Below are 12,774 nucleotides of genomic sequence, written 5' to 3'. Positions count from 1 at the left end.
GGGGATGGGAGGGGGAGAGGGTGGCGGCGGGGTGGAGTGTGGTCGGTGGGGAAGGGTGCGAAGGGGAGGGGAGGGCAAAGAACAACAATCAAGGCTCAGTTTGGGCCCCTCCCGGCGCTCTGGGGCCCCCGGCGCGAAGGGGTCCGCGGTCTGGGGTCCGGGCGCCCCTCTGCCCCGCTCCCTCTTCCACTCTTGTCCCTCACTTTCCTAAAACCGCCCCGGCTCGGCTCTCGCCAGCTACAGCGGTGGCGGCAACGACGGCAAAGTGGCGGCTGAGGCCGAGACACCTCGTGAGCTCCTGTCCATGCCGGGCCGGAGGCAGGGAAAGGCCGGGAGTGGGGGGAGTCGGGGCGCCCCGAGAACGCAGAGGCGACCGACGGCGGGTTCCGGCTCAACTCTTGCTGGAAGCCGTGCGTGTTGTAGTTGGCCCAATTTTCTTTTTGGGGGGGTGGCTGGTAGGAAGGGGGCCAGACGGGCGTGCGGGTGGGCGATTCTTAGCTCTCCGAAAGCTGGGACCCCTTCGGTTATCCGCGCTGCCCGGAGAACTCCTAGGCTAACAGTCTGAGGTTGGAGATAAAGCCCTTTCTTCTCCCGGGAAAGTGCAGCGGAGCGCGGCGGGGACCGCTCAGTGGACTCGGCAGAGGCGGGAGCTGTCCTTATCAATTCTAGCTCATTTCCCACACCCCGGCGGGCGCTGCCCGCTTCCCTGCTTCGCAAACTGTTGGCTTCCCCGTCACCACTCAGTTTTGCTAATTTTCCAGAGATGCCTGTAAACCCGGCTGGAGAATCCCCCCCTCCCGCCCCGCCCCGCTCCGCTCCACCCGGGGCCCCCGGTGCACCCGCTCCCCGCATGCCGAGCCCCGAAGTTCGGACCTGGTCGCCCCTTCCAGCGCGGGGCGGCCCCGAGGATGGTGGGGGAAAAGTGGGGCCACCCGGGGGGTTCCGAGCCGGGCAGCGGGCGCAGTCGCTTTAGCTCCAGCAACTCTGAGAAGTTCAAGTTGGAAGGCAGGTGCTGGGGCAGGGGGTGGGGGCTGCTCGACCGGCCCGGGTGCGGCGCCCCGCGGGGTCTCGGCTCGCCCCCCTCCCGGTAGCCCGCAGCCGCCGCTCGCTTCCGAACCCGGGTCCAGTTCCCCAGCCCCCCCCTCGGGCCCCCCCACTCCCCCGGCCCTGGAACTTCTTCTGTAAAGTCTGAGCCGCCCGCATCTAGGAGGAGCAGGGTGGGGTGGGGAGGCGAGGAGAGACGGAGCGGCCCGGTCCTTAACCTGTAATTGCACCTTCCAGGACGCAGCGGAAAGGGACCCTCTGCCCGCCTCCCGCCGGCCCGCCCGGGAGAGCCGCCGCCTCCCGGCTCCGAGGGATCCCGCCGGAGCTGCGCCTTCCTTCCCCGCTCTGCGGCTCACTCTGCCCTGCCTGCCGCCGGTCCTGGATCGCCGGCTTCCCATTTCTCCCGGCCCCTGCTCCGCTCCACTCACTTTACCATCCCGAGCCAGGTGGACTCAACCTCCCCCGCGCTCCCTCCCCGGCAGCACCCCCACCCCGGCCCCCAAGCTCGGGCTCGCCGGAAACATCTCAGAGTCTCCCTGGAAGTGGCCCTGGTCAAACCTCTCTCGCGCTCTTCCCGCTCCGATGTCTCGCCCCCCCCATCTTTTCCAATTCTCCTTCCTTTCTTGTTCTCCTCTTTTGCCTCCCCCCCTCATGTGCTTATTTCTTGCAATAGGAGTTTTATTCTTTATAAGCCCTTGCCACACAACTACCCCCCCTTCAAAGACTCCCTCCCCCATCCAACAACCCAAAAGACAACAAAAATACCCACAAGGCAGACACAAGGCCAGAAACTTACCTGCTGCTCCCCCCCAAAAATCAATTGTCCTTCCTTTTAAAAGGTTTGCTCTCTCCTTGGGAGGGGGAAAACACCTTCTGGTTCCCAACTCCAGGCAGTCACTCTTTACAATTTATTTTGTCGTACATCATTTGATCACCATGAATTAGCAACAGCAAGAAAATGTAGGAGAGGGAGAAAAGAGAGAAAGAGAGAGGGAGAGAGAGGAGAGAGAGAGAGAGGGAGAGAGAGAGAGCAGAGCTTTCTGCAAGAGAAGAAGAAGAAAAAATGTACGTGTGACAAATTATGCTACCAAGAAACAACACATCATTATCCTTGGGCCTGGGGCTCAGTGAGTCGTAACGAGAGTAATAGGAAATCCACGGTTGGGGAGAGAAACGGTCGTGCTTGGCCAGTAGAGAGAGACCATACAGGGGGATGGATGCTGGAGAGACTCGCAAAATTATGGCTCAAGGCTATTGTAAAAATTGTCGAGCGTAAATGACTGCGATTTCAAACATCTTTGGAAGAAAGAAGGGGAAAAAGCGAGCCCCCCTCCCTCCCTCTCCCTCTCTCTCCCTCTCTCTTCTCTTCTCTCTATAAAGAACCGTCAAGTTTTAGTGCGCATTGCTAATTAGTCAATTTCTCTCTGCCTTCACAGGCTGGCGACTTCGCTGCTGAGCTGAAACTGCTAATTTCTGTGACCAGCTTTTTTCTTAGCTGTGATCTGGATGAATGAGTAGCTGTCTCACAGAGATGACAAAAATAAACTCCAATCCCCCCCAAATTTCCACTACATCTTTCTCATGCATAGATTTATGATCTTCAAGCGCTCTGTGCAATATGCAAACTTTTTTTTGTGCCTGTATATATGCTGTTGTTTCCAGATTTCACTACATTGGTATGCTGCTTTTCCCTTCCACCCCCCCCCCCCACACACTAGGAAATGCGGAAACAGTCTGATCTCAAAGTGGCTAAGATGCCACTTTATCCTGTCTTGGTATTTGGGGGTTGGGGCCACCTTGGAAGACACTGGCCCTTGCCTGAGAGGTGAGTGGCTGAGTATACAAGCTGGGGGTGGGGGGAAGTAGTGTGGTTTTCAGGGGAGCCCTTGGTTTTACATTTGTTTCCCTGCATTATTCAAGCTTCATGGTCTTGTTTAGAGATATATTTTCTCTATCGTTTTGGCTGGTTAAAAAAAACCCACCTTTGAAGTTCTCTGTCAGATCTTCAACAGATAAGAATTCAGAAATCACATTTTTTAAAGTGGAAGATTACCATATTGTCAGGTTTGTATTTCAATTAGGAGTCTTTGATTTGCAGGAGCTGGAATCAAGTGCCAGGAAACCCAGCTGCAATTTTATAAGTATAACCTTTCAACTTTGGAGTTCACCTGAAATAGAAGGGCAATCACATAGTGCTCACACTTTTGACTCTGCTTAGTATGCGAAATGAACCTCAGCATGTTTCTGGGATTTTAGCTGTACCAGAGATTCATGTGCATTTTGGTAGAGGACATGTTCTCCAGACTTATCTCATGATGTATTACTCCCTTACATTTATAGCCCTGCATTTCAGTTGTCAATGGGGGCTGGAGGTGTCCAAGAAAGGGAAAATAAGAAAGCAGAAAAAGAAAGGTATGCCCTTGAATAAAACAAACATGAAAGAAAGCTGGGCATGAGTTAAATTGAGTTTTGTTTGGTATTAAATGTATGAATATAATCCATTCTAATTTACATGTGCTCTGATTAATAAGCTTATTAAGGTACACATCAAGTTACCCTCAAAGGGCTATCGGTTTACCTTCCCTTTTGATTTGTGATAGATGGAAAGACACCTGCTTAAGGGGGAGGACTGAAAATTCTGAGGTTCAGAAACAGGGATTTCCCCATTTAGAATGATAAACATTAGCACGCATATGGAATATTTACTCTTAAGTAAAGAAGGATCAAACTGAAGTATTTACCCCTCACAAAGGCCCTTTTCTTTGAAAGTGCTAGATTACCAGAGAGTAAGATTTCCTTATTCAGATGCTGTTGACATGCATATTCATGTTTATAACAGAAAAGCCCAATACATAGTAAAATAAGAGAAAACATTGTGGTGTGTTTTTGTTTAGAGCAGGAGAATGAAAAAATAGTTTATCCAAATTTTCTGCTCCTACTATTTGATTTTATTTTTACTTTCTCTTTTTTGAGTTGCCGTATGGGATCTTGAACAACAAGACTGTCTGACTAAAGATAATGCTTTTTTGGGGGTTCTGGATCATTAGCAATTAAAGTTATCAAGGAAGTATGTAGAGGGCTACCGAATTCTTACACATACAAAGTACTATTCTTACATTTGCTTTTCATGTTGATCTTTTATGAACTTGCAATGAAGTACTTGGAACTAAATCCAAAGGTTAATACTGTAGTATTGATCACTTAATTTACTGCCATCTTCTCATTTTATGATAAAAGAATTAAACTATATTTTAGAGGCCACAAAATATCTTAGTTTTGAATTTTTTTTTACTAATGGAATACACTGGTCACTAATTATTAGATTATTACACTATTGCTTCTAGAGAATATAAAAGTCACATTTCAAAAATTTTAGTCACCATAATTTTAATGCTTCTTTAACAAGTAGGTGGAAAGGTAATGGAGCAGGGTTGGGGGCTTGCAGTTCTAAAACAGGCGTAGAAATGAAGCAGATGTGTTTATTTTCTTTTGTATTTTAAAGTTATCCTATTTGATAATACTTAACATCTCAGGGAAAGAAACTATAGTTATGATTGTCTTGCAGGCAATTAAAAATAATATAGACGAGATCGGGCCCGTTCAGGGTGGTCACAAGGGCCAGAGTTCAATCCCCGGTACAAAAAAATAAAATAATATGGATAACAAAACAATTCCTTCGTAATCTGTGCATAAACTAGCATACACATCATGTAAATCTCACACTTCCAATATTTTGCACTGGCTCTGATGAAATTATTGCAGAACTCACAAATGATATGACACTATTTACTATAAATCCTGTTATGAAAGATTCAATTTACAGAGATCAGATGCTAGCTACTAAGTGATTGTAAGTATTTGAATTTTATCCTACTTCACTGTTCAACGTACAGAAATTGCATCTGTGTGTTTGATCTGTCCTGCTGAGCACTATCAGCAGCTTGCCTCTCTGCCACTATTGTTTTTAAAATGGCAGGAAGGACGTGACTAGTCAAGAGCACTCAGCGGGATGGATTTCACATGGCAGAAGAGCAGCCAGAATTGTCCTTGAGGAAAAAAAATATATGATCATATAGCCATCTAATTCAAGCAGTCTTCATACTTTGCGGAATTATCAAAATTATTCATCATTGAATCTGCATTTAAACTATGTACAGTGGAAAGATTCTGAAATTGTCACCACCGAGCAGTCCAGTAGAGCTGCCATTAGTGCTGAGCGGTCTGGTCAGCCTTCAAGGTGGCAGAAAGCCAGGCATATCAATGGCTCCAGTTGCTCCTGACCATCTCGCTGGACTGGATGAACTGAAGATTATCTTTAGAGCAGTTCTAGAAGTGTTCTGTGGCTTAACATGAAGGGGCAGCCACGCTAAAACTTTATTTTCTTCACTTCTGACTTTTCTGATTCAGATTTGTGAGTTATCATTAACTTGTATAAACATCAGAGCCTGGCCTCCCCTGTGTTTCTTTTAGTTAGTAAATACTACCTCCATGTGGCCTGACCTTTCTAATCGCTGTCATTGTGGAATGGATCCATAGAGGCAGGAATCATTCCTTTTTATAGACAGAATAAAACTGAATGGAGAAGGACCATATAGCTTTCTTCATGTCAGCGAGTGGTAAAACCCAGATACAACTTAAAAGTTTCTAGGATTTTTGGTTTTATTTTAAATCTTGGGTAGACATGACCAGAGATATCACAAAGTTATCAGCACCAAGCTTACTGAAGAGCAAAAACCATCTGAAATAACAATAAAAGACAAGAAATTGTCTATTGGCTAACAGTCAAAAGCTAATGGTTTATTGTTGCTCCATGGTCAACTCCAAATTCTTGGCCTTGACCCCAGAGCATTCCAGGTTCCCAGGATCCAGTTCTAGCTCCTGTGAGCGGGTTGTTCTGTGAGGTGTTCTCTGGAAGCTTTTTTTTTTTTTTTTGGTACTGGGGATCAAACTTGGGACCTTGCGCTTGCCAGGCAGGCGCCGGAACCACTAAGCTAAACCCTTGGCCCAAGCTTGTGTTTTTATGAGAGGTCTTGGTTCGCTACACACAGAAACCCCATCTATCTCTCAAGATTAAACTCATATTTCCTTCTACTATGAAACTTTTTCAGGCAACTTTACACAGGATCATGACTCCTTTTGCTCACTGTGCTCATTACTTGCATGGTAGACACTATTCTAACACTTTCAGAAGTTTCCTTAGTTTGCTGGCCAATCCTGTGGGAAAGAACGATAGGTTGCACAAATGACCCTAACTCTCCACCCTTCCTGGTAGTCACACCTCCATTCAATTGTGGCTTTTCTGATTTTTTTCCTTTTTAAACTGGAATCTACTCCTTAAATGTGAGCTGGCCCTATAACTTGCTTAGACCGTAGGACATGCCGGAAGTGGCTTTGTGCCAACTGTGAGTCTAAACTTCAAGAGGCTTCATACCCTCCAATTCTGCCAGGTTCAACTCTTTCGGAATACTACTACCAGCTGCCATGTGAAAAAGTCCGAGCTAGCTTGCTGGAAGATAAGACACCGCAAGGACGAGGCATTATATTGCTCACCAGGAAACTGAACTCAGACGCCTGAATGAGCCAACGTGAGACAGGAGACCCAGCATAGTCTACATTGCTTACTTATGCAGTCCTGAGCTAAATAAATGGCTACAGTTTCAAGTCAGTATTTTTTTAGGGGGGGTTGATTTGTACCTTAGTAAAACTATCTGTTAAAGAAAGTTATTATTATAATTTTACTGGTGGGCAAATGAAGTACAGAGAAATCAGGTGAAATTTTCAGAACCCCACAGCTTTTCAAAGGTGTAATTGACATTTAAACCAATAGTTTAGCTCCTGATAGTAGCCATTCTACCACACTGGAGACTGCTTCCCATTAACATTCATTCACTCAAGTATATATTAAGTATCTATTATATACCAAACAACATGCTAAATATTGAGGGTATAATAACAAATCAAATTGCATCCTTGCCCTCAAGGGGCTAACATTCTAGTGGATAAGATAGGCAGGTAAATTAGACAGAGCAAGTGAATAATTACAATTGATAATTGCTCTAGTAAGTGGATATATATGGAAGTATTGGAGCAGAGTACTTCCTAATAGTACTTATTATCTGTAATACTCTTTTGACATTTATTAGTTACTACTTTGTTAGTTGCATATTTACGAAAATCTATTTGTTATTGCAACTTGATGATAAACTTCAATGGGGGAAAGCATTCTGCTTGGTAAAAATCTCCCATGGTCCATAGCTCTGTACCCTGTTGGTAGTAGTTATTCAAATAAGTTTGTTGATGGACTATTGAACATTAATTTTCAAATTTATCAGAGAAACAGCAGAAAGAATGGGGAGTGTATTTCACAATCAGAGACTGCTTTGGACATTTGACCAAAATGATGCTAAGCAATCCCAGATTACACTGAACTACTGTCTTACACTTAAGAAAATTTTGATGATCTTGTGAAATTGTTGCTCATAGCACATAGAGAAGAGCTTGATGGGATCTTAGTGATTAATTCCTCAAACCTTTCACTTATGGCAACTGACATCCAGAAAAACTCTGAAAATTTGGAGGGTAGTTATTCTTATGGAACTATTAATTAAACCCTTAAAGAAGGGTACCATAATGCTACAGTTCTGAGCATAAATTCTGGAAATGGACATCCAGGGTTTGAATCCTGACTCTGTAACTTTCCATCTGTGTGACACTGAGCAAGTGACTCTCTCCGCCCACTTTCCTCATCTGAGAATGGGACAATTATAGCATCTACCTCAAAGGCTTTTATGATGTTAAATTTTTGTAAATGTATGCAAGTGCCTAGAAGCATGGCAGAAACATACCTAGTGAATGTTATGTGAATGATTGTTAATTAAAAATAAACAGACTTAGCTACAGAATTCCCTTTTTAGTTTTCCCTTTGTTTCTTCTTTTCTGAAGATTATGCTAAATATTCAAAAATTACTAGGTAGATGAAATAATAAAATCTATTTTTCTTGGTGTTGCAATAATTTATAATGCTGCTAAAAGGCAACTAATTATTTTTCTTTTAAAGTACCACTATTTTTGACTTTGCTCTTTAGATTTTGTAAGTTTCATTTAGTTTACCTATAATTTTGAAGACAACCACCCTTTTACCTTTTGAGACAATGGTATTTCATGTATATGTCTTGAGCAGTTATGATTTATTATTAATGGTACGTTGCTGAATATATTCTTGACTCTGAAAAGCAAGTTTTGTCACTTTGTTTTTATGATGACGATTTGGATGAAAGAGGATGTTGTACTTTTGCTTCTGTCTCTGACATTACTTGTGACTCTAGGCAAGCAATGTAACTCTTGTCTTAGACAAGAGACTCTAGCGTTTCTTTTTTGAGTCTCAGTTTTGCTGTATTTGGAGAGAGACAGTATTCCCTTCATTTAGCTGCTCTATAGGAGTGCATTCAAAAGGAGTGATTAGAATAAATGTTCCCCAAAGTACAATTGAGAACTTTCCTAGTGACTTGTGGAATATGCTGAAGGTTTAGGCAGTAGAGGAAGGAAAAAATGCATTCTCCTCTTGAAAATTGCCCAAAGGTTTGGGGACAGAAGTATTTACCTAGTCATCTTTGTGGAAGTAGGTGAACAGAAACCACAAAAATGTGATAATATTTGGAGTACATTGACAGGTATGATATTTTGTATATCCAGAAATTATTTTATATGCATCAGAAGTTTTTTTTTAACTGAAGTTTATGGGAGATTTTTTTGTTCTCTACTAGAAATCCCATATTCTGAATACTCATTAAAGAAAGGCGTGAACTCTTTCCCTATAAGCAAGACAATGAATTTTTATCACAAAGAATTATCATCCAAATTTACAAATTATTCTAATGACCTCTCCACCCTGTTTTTTCATCTATTTATGGCAACATCTTTTTTCCCTTGCTAATTCTTAAAAATGAAGACATGTATTACTATGTTGGAATATTCACCACTTTTAATAGTTAATAGAAAGCAACCATCTAAGTTTCTTAGCCAAATACCTAATCAAATATTGTATAATTATAAGAATTTGATACTTTGACTGAGGTGCTAGATTCCATTATATGTGACTTGTTTATACCTTGAGGTATTTATTTATTGTGGCTCTTAGCTTCTTAGTGTACAACTCTTCAACTTTTCTTTTTCAGAATAATCTTTCCCTGTTGCTATTTCTTATTCTTTTTCACTGTCTCTTCATTATTTCTCCTTCCCACTCCGGTACACTCCATCCTATTACTTTTGTTTATAATGTAATATTTCAGTAAAGTTGTTAAAGTTCTGAGTGAATGGTGTCACATTGTCTGAAAATTTTGGGTAAAATTTGGGAGTTGACTGGCTTATGTAACAAAGAATTCTGTTGACTACTTCATTTTATTTTATTTTATTTTAAAGCAACTCACTAGGTAAAGGATATGTTTTCACAAAATCCAATAGCAGCATGGAACCATGGCTAATACAATGGGACAAATCTGAATTGGAATCCTCTCATTTTATCTTTATATCTTCTGTGGCTCAACAATAGAGTAAAGTATAGTAGGTCTAGATATGGACTGAGTTAGGTCCTCTTCAGGCTTCAAATTCTCTCTAGTAGAGTATTTAGTCCTGTTTTAAGTGTACTAATTTCCTTGGTTTTCTAACTGTAGTCAAAAGAAAGCAAATGTATTAGAGAGAAAGTCAAAAACACTTTTATTGTGTCAGATGCAAATCTTTAGAGGTCTCATCTTTAAGACATGCTTCCAATTCTGTCTTCATAAGCCTGAGATGTGTATATTATTGACATAAAATTTGATAGCATGTCTGAAGTGGGTGAAATTTGTCAGTTGAATCTTATCTATAAGTGCTTATTTGGCCATTTAATGCATGTGTGCTTTAGATGTTTTGTGGGGTGGGAATTCAAATATAATGATTTCAGTTTTTATTCACAGTATTTAATTCAGAAGGTAAAATTATATATATGTGTATGTGTGTGTGTGTTTGTGTGTGTGTATTTATTGTTATTTTTGTTCCTGAAAGTATTTCTCACCATGGATAATTGTCATGAGGTATCAAGTTTCTTTTTTGAAACTATCACTAAAATTCATGAAAATCATGAAATTCATGAAAATCATGAAAATATCATGAAATAAAATTTTCATTCCTTTTCTAAGATGCATAGTATTTTAAAAATGGACTTAAAATATTTTTTAGAACAGATTTAAATTTATAGGAAAATTGAAAAATAATCCAGTGAGCCTTCATGCATCTAGTGCCTTAACATCTTCCATTCATTCATGTGGTACATTCATGGTATTTAATGAACAATATCGATACATTACTGTTAGCTAAAATCCATAGATTATTCAGATGTCCTTAATTTTTTATGTGCTGCTCCTTTTATGCTCCAAAATCCCAACCAGTGGGCCACAGTAAATTTAGTTGTCATATTTCCTTAGGTCCCTTTTGGCTGTACAGTCTCTTGATTTCCCTTGTTTTTGATGGCCTTGATGATTTTGCGAAGTATTGGTCAAATAATTTGTAGAATGTTCCTCAACCTGAACTTGTCTGAGGTTTTCTCCATCATGAGACTGCAGGTATGAGTTTTTGTGAAGAGGACCACTGTGGTAAGTCCCATTTACACTACATAGTATCAGGGTCCATGTGACAGATACGACTTATCACCACCGATGTTAAACTTGATCACTTACTTGATGTAGTGTTTGTCAGGTTTATCCAAGGTAAAGGTATTCTCCACTTTTATTTTTACTATGTATTTCTTGAAAAGAAATCACTGTGTAAAACCTGTCATTCAGAAGTAGAGTCACACTCCCACTTACTGAAGGGGGGTATCTACATAAATTATTTGTAACTCATGCGCAGAACAGATTTGTCTGTTCTTTCCTATTTATTTATATAATCATTTATTTATATCAATATAGATCCATAGACTTTGGGTTATAGTCCAATACTACTTTATTTTCCTGCTCAAACTATTCTAGCTTTGGCCATTGGGAGCTTTTTTAGTTGGCTCCATTATCCCTCTTTCTTCCTCCCTCATTCCCTTTCTCTATCCCCTTTTCCCTCTCCTCTCCTCTCTCCTCCTCTCCTCTCTCCTCCTCTCCTCTCTTCTCCTTTCCCACCTCCTCTATCACTTCTTCCTTACACAGCTAGATTTTTGCAGGCTCATCTTTTATGTTTTATATCTTGGTTTTAGAATTAACCACCTCTCCAAGAACACTGGCTCATTTTATTGGAGAATGGTATTAGAAATGAAGATATTGGCATTATATGTGTTCATTGTTTCTGGGATGATGTTTCTTTTAGAATCTCTGAACTGAAAGAACAAGGAAATATATGTGTGTGTACTAATCCTGTATGTACACTCATCTGTACATATACATTACCATCTATGGCTATATTAAGCTAAAGATGAGTTCACATTTATTCCTTCAATTCTAATGCATTACCAGCCAATGTTAGCTTAATAGGTTTATATGCTGAAAAAATGAGGGGAAGGAACAGTATATATTCTTTGAGGTTGATGAAACCATAGATTATGGTGAGATCTAATAAGACATAAACAAGTACTCTAATGGAGAAGCAAACTAAATTCTTTAGTAACAGTTTTCAGATTTACTATTTGTTAGGGTTTCACTTCAACAATTTTAGTGTAACATTTAGAAAGTGAGTACTTTGCAAATGAAATCTAGTATCTTCAATAAGATAATATAACAGAGATGTCAGGTTCATGTAAAAATTTTTTTTTGCTGTGCAATTATAGACTATGAAGTCAAATTGCAGGGATAAAAGTATTATAGATCTGTGGGAGGCAGTTAATTAGTTAGTGTTATGTTATTTTCCTGGGTTTTGCAATGTTTGTGGTAATGCTAGGTTTTTTTTTAAACATTAGGCACCAGAAAAGTGTATCTGCCCATGTGTCTACTCCACATTTGCTTCTTTCAGAATAATGCCAAGTCTGTAACAAGTTGCTGTGGAAAGTAGATGGATTTCTCTGATGCACAAAGATGTAGGACTGAATATAGATTTTTTCCTTTGGATTCTTTGTATTTCAGGAACCTTCTCTTGTGAAATGAGGATTTGAAGTTGGGAGAGTCATGCTTTCAGAGTTCTTCTCCTCCAGAAGCCCTTGGCTTTTAGAATCTCCTATTTGTAAAGCTATTTCCTCTATTGGCCTAAATCAATCTTGTGGCTTCCAATGGCCCAGCTTCTTACTTGGAGCCAATTAGGCAGGTAGTTTATCACTACCGGGAACCAAAGACAGACTTGCTTATTTCAGTTGTGCTGATTTAGAAATAGATTCCTCTATGGCTAACATTTCATGTTATGTGCAAAATACCTCTTCTGCCCATATGTGGTATCTTAGAACAAATGCTTTGAGGTGTGTGCAGCCGAAGAAGTAATGCACCTAAGAAAATTAATCAATTGAGCACTCTCACTAATCAGTATGGATCTGAAATCTATAGAAACTGGAACATTTCTCCAGTATCCTAATCTCTAACCTATTTTTCTCAAACTGCTACAGATTCATGATGGAAAACCCACCACCCACTCCAAATTGCTTTATTTCATTGTCACATGTCATCTACACTAAGAATATAAGGGTGTATTTTTGTTTAAAAAAGGAAAGATATGTTTCTGGCTCATGGTTTCAGAGATTTCAGCCCATTCCCTCCACTACTTTGGGTCTGTGGTGAGGCAGAGCCTCAT

At 40.9% G+C, this 12,774-nt stretch overlaps 1 protein-coding gene and 1 pseudogene across 2 annotated transcripts in view; one reads left to right on the top strand and one right to left on the bottom strand.

Moving 5' to 3' along the window:
* The window catches only part of Klhl14 (kelch like family member 14), a 93,746-nt gene extending 91,350 nt beyond the window's left edge, over positions 1-2,396 (bottom strand). The window contains exon 1 of the mRNA XM_004853102.3: positions 1,841-2,396. The gene's annotated coding sequence lies outside the window, so the exon portion shown is untranslated. The remainder of the gene's footprint in view (positions 1-1,840) is intronic.
* LOC101700566 (uncharacterized) lies at positions 1-7,933 on the top strand (annotated as a pseudogene). Its single transcript, XR_015441969.1, has 4 exons — positions 1-552; positions 762-1,181; positions 1,267-1,490; positions 2,481-7,933. The product of XR_015441969.1 is annotated as an uncharacterized LOC101700566 (transcript).
* The last annotated feature ends 4,841 nt before the right edge of the window (positions 7,934-12,774 follow it).

Source organism: Heterocephalus glaber, unplaced genomic scaffold, assembly GCF_053883595.1.
Source record: "Heterocephalus glaber isolate CG9 unplaced genomic scaffold, H.glaber_assembly_v1.0 deba00000331, whole genome shotgun sequence".
In the NCBI taxonomy this organism is placed as follows: Eukaryota; Metazoa; Chordata; class Mammalia; order Rodentia; family Bathyergidae; genus Heterocephalus; species Heterocephalus glaber.
The sequence above is the reverse complement of the archived record's forward strand: the minus strand, read 5'-3'. Positions and strand labels throughout refer to the sequence as shown.